At 38.0% G+C, this 9,204-nt stretch overlaps 1 pseudogene across 1 annotated transcript; it reads right to left on the minus strand.

Annotated features, from left to right (window-relative positions):
* Window positions 1-1,276: 1,276 nt before the first annotated feature.
* On the minus strand, window positions 1,277-6,976 carry LOC149187072 (cation/H(+) antiporter 19-like; annotated as a pseudogene). Its single transcript, XR_016255735.1, has 3 exons — window positions 5,727-6,976; window positions 3,021-4,022; window positions 1,277-2,909 (listed from the first exon to the last, which is right to left on the minus strand). The product of XR_016255735.1 is annotated as a cation/H(+) antiporter 19-like (transcript).
* Between the last annotated feature and the right edge of the window lie 2,228 nt (window positions 6,977-9,204).

Raw genomic sequence — 9,204 nt, forward strand, 5'->3', positions numbered from 1 at the left:
TATCCAGATCTTAAAGTGAACCTATTGAAAACCAAAATAGAAAAGAGTTTGTAATAACATGTAATTTGATCTAGAGCCAAATTTTTTAATACCCTCTGTATTTTCACATCATATGGGCTTCAAAATTATAGGTGACAAACTATTTGGATTTACATTATATTTTTTTATTATTTAGTTCAATTAGATCATGCGGATTCTTATCATTTAATTCAGATATTGCGTTTTTTTAATTATCTATTTTGATTAGATTATCTCGGTTTTTATTTATATATTGTTATGTGGTTTAAAGAGGATTTTTTTTATTATTTAGTTCGATTAGATTATGCCGATTCTTATCATTTAATTTAGATATTGCGTTTTTTTAAATTATCTATTTTGATTAGATTCTCTAGGTTTTTATTTATATATTATCTATTTTGATTATATTCTCTAGGTTTTTATTTATATATTGTTCTCCGTTTCTTTACTGTTAAATTATTACTACTCATTGTTCACTTTTCTTGAAGAACACTTTTTGGAGAATTGAATTTGATATATAAGACCGATCTCTTATTTCATACTCCCTTAACACGCTGATTAATCATGAGTCTATTATGACTCTAAATAGTTCACCCCGTCTCTTAATAATTAACCTGGTATAACTGTTTTTTGACATCATCACATGTTCTTTACAATCAACCTTTTATAACTATTTTTTGACACCATCCCATTTACAATCAGGATGCTCCTTCCCTGAAAATTCCTACAGCCATCAGGTGTATTCGTTGTTTCTAGTCTGTTTGTTATGCTCCTTTGACTAAAAGATGTATGTGTATGTGTTGTCTCATCTGTTTGTTATTCTCCGTTGACTAAATGTTATTACTTCTATTGGTCTCATCTATTTCTTAATTCTTTCTTGTCCAAACCACCTGATATTACATTTAGACAGGTCTAATTAAAATGGTTCTCCTCTTTAACTTCAATCAAATCGATTCAATTACACTTCTGCTTAAGTTTCATAATGGATGCCCAGGCGGCACATAGTTCTAATACTTGCGCAGAGACTCAATCAAAAGGTATCATAAATATACGAAACTTAACCAGAAAAATATCAATTACTCGGTAAAAAAACATAAATGCCTGTAACCATAAGCATCAGCGAAAGATATGGTAGAAGTTGAGGAACATCTTTATAAAATGCTAAAAGAGGTCCCACAAAACTATAAATGACTGAGTAAAACATCAATTACTCAGTTAAAAAACATAAATGACTGTAAACATAAGCATAAGCGAAAGATATGGTAGAAGATTTAGAACAACTTTATAAAATGCTAAAAGAGGTCCCACAAACCTGGTAAATGTCCAACTTTGATGTTACTAGTACGACAATCATGTATACGATACAATTAAGCTTTATTATAGGCTATATACCAATAATTACACACAAAACGAGAAGAATGTCCCTTAAAACTTGCCCAACATTGGCTAGGGTAAACCTAATTATTCTAGCCTAATTAAGCAGGACGAGAAACATATCGTTGTTCAAGGTAGCCTAATTAAGCAGGACGAGAAACATATCGTTGTTCAAGGTGAGATGGAGTGGCGGCTCTGATCAGGAAATTGTTCAAGGTGAGATGGAGTTGCGGCTTAGATCAGGAGATTGGGTACATGAGATGCTCAATGGGGTCGATTCCACAGTTTTTGAGAAGGCTACCTCATCCTTATGAATGACATCGTGTTGCTGAATCACCAATACTGATGCGGTGATTCGAACGCTGGAAGAAGAGGTGAGGAGATCCCCGATCGGACCCAATTCCGGACACTCTGCGGTCCGATCTGCCAAGTCTGCCACCAGTGGAGACGGGAAGCGTCCCCTTCCCACCAAAAACATGTGATATCTGTTGCTCCTCGCGATTTCCAGCACAGACGCCACCGTGTTACTGGTCTCCCGCTCTTCATACACGATCGACTCGTCCGCATTGTCACCTGCACCAATCTGCCCAGGCGATTTCCCGGGATTCGACGCCTTGTTATTTATCACCTGCAAGGCTTCCTCGTCCAGCTCCTTCTCATGCTCTTTATTCATTTCTGCAGTCGAAAACTTGTACACTTGCGGGTGCGTCTCGTCCTCATGGGCCGGCAGCGGAGTGAGATTGACGGCGGTATGGTCGAATTCTGTGCCGGGCAGGAACCTTATAACCGTCAGCTTAATGCCAGGATGCTCCGCCATTCTTCGTCCGAACACCAGAGCCTCTCGGTCATCTGGTCCTCCGAAGAAGAGGACCGCGATGTGATGATCTACGTTCGAAGGCGCAAGCTGGGATTGACCCCCGAGTTGGCCCCTGTCCACCAGGATGCCCACTGAGCAGGGAGCGTGCTTCAACACTTTCTGGTTCACATTCCTGAATCCCAGGTTGAGGGTCTCCAGGACGCCATCGACCCGCTGATATCTGTGGAAGGGGAGTATAATCATGGCTATCCGCTTCTGGTCTGCAATATTGCAGATATCCTCGTGCATGTCCTGGATAGCAGATATATCGATCATGGGCCTCACTTTTACCTTGCTCAGCTGCTCATACGCCTCGAAAGCAACCACTATCTGGTCTTGTTGGTGACGGTTACGATTCCAGAAGGGGAGCCCGTTTTTCCTGGCCTTGTGAACCATCATGATTGCAGATGACCTCTCTGACAGCTCTACCAGGTGCATGATGTAGAGGCGCAGAGCAGGCTTTCGAATACCTCTGGACGCCTCTATGAGGTTTATCATTGATTCTGAGCTCGTCTTCTGGTTTCTCTCTCTGTATCTTTCTGTGCTTGTATGGAACCGCCTTCCTTGCTGGCTTGTATAAGGCCGTTACAACGGGGGTGGTGATGAATGTTGTGAAAAGAGCCATCAGCACCAAGATCGCAAAAGTTTCATCATTCAGAACCTGGAAAACAAAAGTAAATACCAAATCAAACTATATAAAATATTAGATAATAAGCTATTCAATTCTCTTTCTCGGAGACGAATATTTATTTTTTTCTAATTCCGGTTTTACCTTCCTATCTTTGCCAATGTTAAGGACAATCAGCTCCACCAATCCTTTAGTGTTCATCAAGAAACCCATTGTCAATGCCTCGCGACAAGGCACTTTGTGGGCAATTGCAACTAAAAAGGTACCCAGAATCTTCCCAGTACAGGCGGTCGCGATCACCAGAACAAGCATACCCCAAGCTGTGCCTCCATGGATTGTTGCCACATTAGTCTTCAAACCACTGGAAGCAAAATACAGTGGCAGCAGCAAGCCAGATACAAAGTCTTCAATCTTTTCAATAAGCATCCCTGCAAACGGGCCATCTTTGGGAATAGTCAAGCCAAACACAAAAGCTCCGAAGATTGCGTGAATCCCAATTGCATCTGTTGCAAAGCCAGATGCTAGGACACCCGCCAGAGTGATGCAAACGTATGTCTCGCTCACAGGTTCGTTGTCAGGTGACCGGTGACCAATCCTGGTCATTATGGGCTTTACCACCAAAATCATGAAAGCCACAAATCCTATGCCACATAGAAGAACATAAACTGCTATCACCGGACTCTTGTCTGTACCTGAAAGAGCTACAGCAAGGGCCAGAAGAACCCAAGCAACCACGTCGTTGACAGCCGCCGCAGCCATGGCCATCTGACCCACATCGGTGGTAAGAAGCTTGAGCTCTGCAAGTATCCTTGCAAGCACCGGGAATGCAGTAATAGACAAGGATACACCCATGAAAACGAGGAACGGTCCATAGGCCACACCCTTAGAAACCGTTGCCCTGAGCACATAAGCAACCCCGACCCCAGCAACAAACGGTAAGGTAATTCCAGCTGCTGCAATTGCTAAAGCCTTCCTTCCAGTTCGCTTAATTGCTTGGAAATCTAGTTCCAGCCCAACTAAAAACAGAAAGAATAGAAGACCAATATTTGCAACAGTTTCAAGTACAGGTGTGCTCCTAGTTGGGAAAATTGTGTTCTTGTAAGCTTCACTGCGCCCCAAAACAGAAGGGCCCAGAAGAATTCCACCCTGTATTGATAAAAAAGCAACACAGAGAAGTCATAAAAACTATTACTTCTCATTCACTAGCCTAAACAGACAAAATAATATTAATTGAAAAAAATCTGAAGCTGACTATTATCAACGAATGAAATATTTGGGAGATAATTGTGTCATTTAAGATGTTTTCAAAATATATTAAAAAAATGGAAAAAGTTGTTAACCCCTAAATCATAATTCAAAAAATCTTAGAATCGTAATAAATGAAATATTTCGGACAGATTTGCCAGTTTGCCAAAAAAATCAAGAAATAAAAAAGGTTATAATCCCCCTTCTGGTTGTCTGGACACTGAATCCTTTGTTACTTTCAGAAAAGTTTCAAAGTAATTGAAACACTGGGTTTACAACTGTCAATTTTCAATTTGAAAGAAATTATTGTTGACAACCCAACATTAATTTTTAATTTGAAAGAAAAGATTGTTTCCAACCGAGCATCAATTTTCAATTTGAACGAAAAGATCGTTGCCAACCGAGCTTGAAGATAAAAAAACTGGTATACATTCACATGAAAAGTTCCGCAGCAAAAATTGATATTTTAAATAAAATTTTAGTTTTAATGAATACCAGTTAGCACTTGTTATTTCGAAAGTAGTATACGATGTGCTGGCAGCTTTATGAGCAAGAAATCTAGAAATTTAAAGAAAGAAAAAAAACACTGAATCATTTTTTTTTAGCACCAAAGCCAATGGAGTAATAAAGTTGTGTTCGAACCATCGAGAGGTCATCGAGAGGTCAATTATAAATGATTAGGGAAAATACTTGGAAACACCAACATATATTCAATCAAAGTTTTCTGTCAAATTATTAGAAGCAATGAAAAGGCATGTCCAGATAAAGTGAATCAGCTTAACCGCAAACAGTTTGCCAAGAGGCTTAGCGGATTGCCTGGATAATTGATAGAAAGTTCACGGAGGACTTATTTGTGTTAACATCTATCGCTGTCTCGCAACAGTGTATTTTTTCTTTGAAATTGTTTCGAAATGTTTTCGGATGGGCTTGGTTTGGTTTGACACAATAACCTTCTGGAAAGACATACCAGAATCCAAAGACTCAAAAACACCCGAAAAAGGTGCATGATAAGACAGCAAAGCGGGAAATTACTTAAAACGATGGCAGATGGAAACAGAGGTTCCATATGTGGAGCAAACATAACCGTCAAAAGCAAGGCGGAAGCCTTCAGTGACACGTAATACATAATTCCTGACATTCCCGTTTTCAAAACGGACTGAGACAACAGATTTATCTGGAATCGTGCGAGGCACCAAAAATCACACCCAAAAGACTGACACAGAATTCATTTTGCCGTAAATTTAAAGGTTGCCCGAACAGAAAAACTAAGCTTCTGAGCCATAGAGAGGATACATTTGTGAACTTGCATAGCAACAAATCTTTCCTTTAAATAAAATCATGAATCACATTACTGCAACTAAGCAACAAAGAAAACTGAAAGAGATAATGGATCATTGCCAAAACGTGATCTTCAGTCTTTGAATCTCACCGACGAAGAGATATTTTCATAAATTACACGCAACAATATTTCACAGAAGTTTTGAAAGCACAATTAAACGGAAAATTAATCGAGTCCTTCCGAGCTGCAAGGTTGCAGAAAATTGTATATCAGAGAGAATCCAAAACTATACAAATCGAAAAAGTAAATAATCGCTGAGGACTTACAATTATTTCTGCAATGACCCGAGGTTGCCTTAATGGCCTGAGCAGAAAAGCCAGCGTCCTGGTGACGAGCAGCACAATACAGATCTGCACTATGAGCAGCGGGAACGCAAAATTAACGGGATTATCGCCCTGCCATGCTCCATTGGACGTTGTCTTCATCAATACTACACAACTGGTGGCATTCGCCGCCGCGGCCGCTCTGATCACAACATGCTCCATGGTTTTGCCCCCGCACAGGACCTGTGGACCTTCGCTAAAACAATGAGTCGGGCACAGTAACTCAGAACTCCATGGAAAAAAAAAAATGACTAGTTGCCGTTATCTTTGATGCGAAAGAAATCGGGGAAAAATTATATTCCTTTTTCGTCCCCCACCGGCGTATCAAGCCCACGGTTAAGAAGATCACTGGTCAGCCACACCTAAACGCTTGCGGTTTGAGACCTGGCGTCGGGTATATCAAAAATGCTGTGTCGATATGAGAGCAGAGAGAGCTGGACACGCACATGAAGCCTCCAGCAATTGTCGGTTCCTTCCAGAGTTAAGCCAGCGTGACAACCTTTACGATCCAGCCGTCTTTGAGGACTAATAGCTTAAATAATAAGAAAATGGCGTCTCTTCCAACTATAACTCATGAAAAGAAGCTAACTATAAGTAAGCACGCAGAAATGATGGCTGTTCCCATTACAACCTGCTCGATCCAGCCATCTTTGAGTCAAAATACTTTAAATAATAAAAAGGGAGCTCTTCCAACTATGACTCACGAAGAAAAGCTAATTCACAATTGAACACGCAGAAATGCGGGCGGGAGGATAATGCCGCACACGATCTTTAGGAGAATTGAAGAAAAGCTAATTCACAATTGAACACGGAGAAATGCTGGCGGCAGGATAATGCAGCACACGATCTTTAGGAGAATTGAACAGACTACTATTGGACCTTCAATTGTTGCTACAAACAAAATAAATATCTAAAAGACGGATATAGGAAGAAGCAACAGCACTCGATCTTTTCCTCTGCATATCCCTTCGTGTGTGGATCGGGAAGCCGAATGATTTACACAATATATATAAGAGAAAGAGAGACATTCAATTCTCCTGCTCCCGTTCCTTCGTCACCCGAGCCTCGCTTTCCGCCTTGGCCCGCAGACCCTTTTTACACCTTTCACCCCTTCCGGCAACAAATGCATGTACAGGTTAGGGTTAAAATGAAGCCGGTTCTTTAGGCATATACGGAAGAAACTTCACAGGCTACCGTGGATCAGTAACTGCCGATATATGGGCTCGGGTTCCTTCTATCAGGGTTAGGGTTGAGTATACGACGGCAATATGATGTCATGTATATGTTTCCGAGGAATCTTGATCCGAGCGGTTTTGTAAAAGGGCAGTTTCTTGGAACTCCGTTACTGGAAGACGTCTGTGACTTCCCTTCTTGCGTGGCCGCGAAGTGTCTTGCGAGCAGGGTGGGTTGGAATTTTGAAACAGCCCCACCCGTCAAATTTGACGATTTCAAAACCGACCTCACCTGTGAAATTTGACGGTTTTCACGACTTTGTAATTTTCAAACTGTCTTTTACGGGCAAATCACACGGCCAATTTGACCATCCCTGCTGGCGATAATGTCATTGTATGCCATCAGACTTGTGTATTGTGTATATTATGACAGTTTGTATATGATTTAAATATATGAATTCAATTAAACGCGGCTGGTTTTCCGGTGTAAAACGAAAGGTGGGATTACGACGCGCGTGAGCAACCGCCCTGTACTCGGGACTCCGAGACCGACCGAAGGAACCCAAGCCGTGCCACGATTTTAGAAGTGCAATAGAGTATTTAGTATGTTGCCTCGATAATGGGGGTGGCATTATTTGCCTGTGTACTCTAAAGTATCTAAATTATGCCACAACACATCAGAAATATAACACTTTGTGTTTTGTTTAATTGGGAAAGGTGATCGTCTTAACATTATGAGTGTGCAATGTGGGGGTGGAATCATTTTCCAAGGAGTTGAACATGGTGCTAGCCTAAGACTCCTTAGAATAGGCACTTTCCCGTAGGATGTTCCACCTCTTAGGAATTTTAAATTTGAGATACTTGTCAAATTTAATTAATTTTACAACTTTGGTATCTTGATCAAATTTGGTTATTTATACAACTTTAATATCTATTTTGATCAACTTTAATATCTATTTTAGTCACTTCTACAATTTGCATATCAAATTTGATCCGGAATGGAATTATTTCTCAAGAAGTTGAGCATCAAATTTGATCGGGAATGGAATCGTTTTTCAAGAAGTTGAACATGGATGATATGCTTAATCCTGGTTAGAGGAAAAATCCCAATGCAGGGATGGTCGAGAATTCCACTAATTTCCAATAGGAAGTTCCATCCCTTAGAAATTTTAAATTTGAGATATGTGTCAAATTTGATTATTTTGTATAAGTTTAGTGTTTATTTTTTATTATTTTATACCATTTTAGTGTTTATTTTTGTTATTTTAATTTAAGGAAAAAAATTAAAATTAAAATTATTAATAAATTTGGAAAAAAATATATTTTTTAATTTTAACTTAAAAAATATTAATAAATATGGAAAAAAATTATTTATATTTGATTAACAAATCACCTCATAACAAATAATTTGTCTATTAAATTTGATCCTTGAATGGAATCTTTTTTCAAGAAGTTGAACATGGATGCTATGCTTAATCTTCGTTAGAGGAGGAATAATCCCAATGCATGGATTGTTGGGAATTTCAATGGGAATTGAAACATTGTCAATAATATCACTGGTTAGAATTGTTATATATATATATATATCCCAATGCATGGATTGTTAGGAATTTCAATGGGAATTGAAACATTGTCAGTAATATCATTGGTTAGAATTGTTGTTTTATATATATATATATATATATATATAATTTTTTATATGGGAAAATGTAAAATTTGATATATAGATATATATGAAAAATTGTAAAAATTAATAATTATAATTATAATTTTTATTTTATGTAATTTAGCACAATAAAAATGTTTTAATTAATTATTATTATTATTATTATTATATTTTATTTATTTTTTAATTGTAATTTATTTTTATTGTTATTTAATTTAAAATGGAAAAATTAATTGCCAACTAAGGGGCAAGGACTTACATAAATTTTGTTGGGTAGTAACCATTAGTAAGTTTACACATTTATATTTTTACTAAGTCTTATTAAAGTGTTAAATAACACATAAATAATGGTGTGCAATGAATCTTGATAAGTATATTTATTTGCATCTTGTTCCTGTCTATTTTTTATGTAAATACTTGCTTAAATTATGGTGATCATAATTGCTTAAATTATGGTGATCATAAATATGTTATTTTACTTGAGTATTAACTATTTTCAAAGATTTTAGTTTTGGTTCGTTTTCCTATGAAGCTTAACAATGAAAAATTACTCCACAAATATATATATAAAGTTCATGGCATA

This window comes from Pinus tabuliformis, chromosome 3_1 (genome assembly GCF_031772625.1).
Source record: "Pinus tabuliformis cultivar Carrire ecotype Pingquan chromosome 3_1, CPIR1, whole genome shotgun sequence".
Taxonomy (NCBI): Eukaryota; Viridiplantae; Streptophyta; class Pinopsida; order Pinales; family Pinaceae; genus Pinus; species Pinus tabuliformis.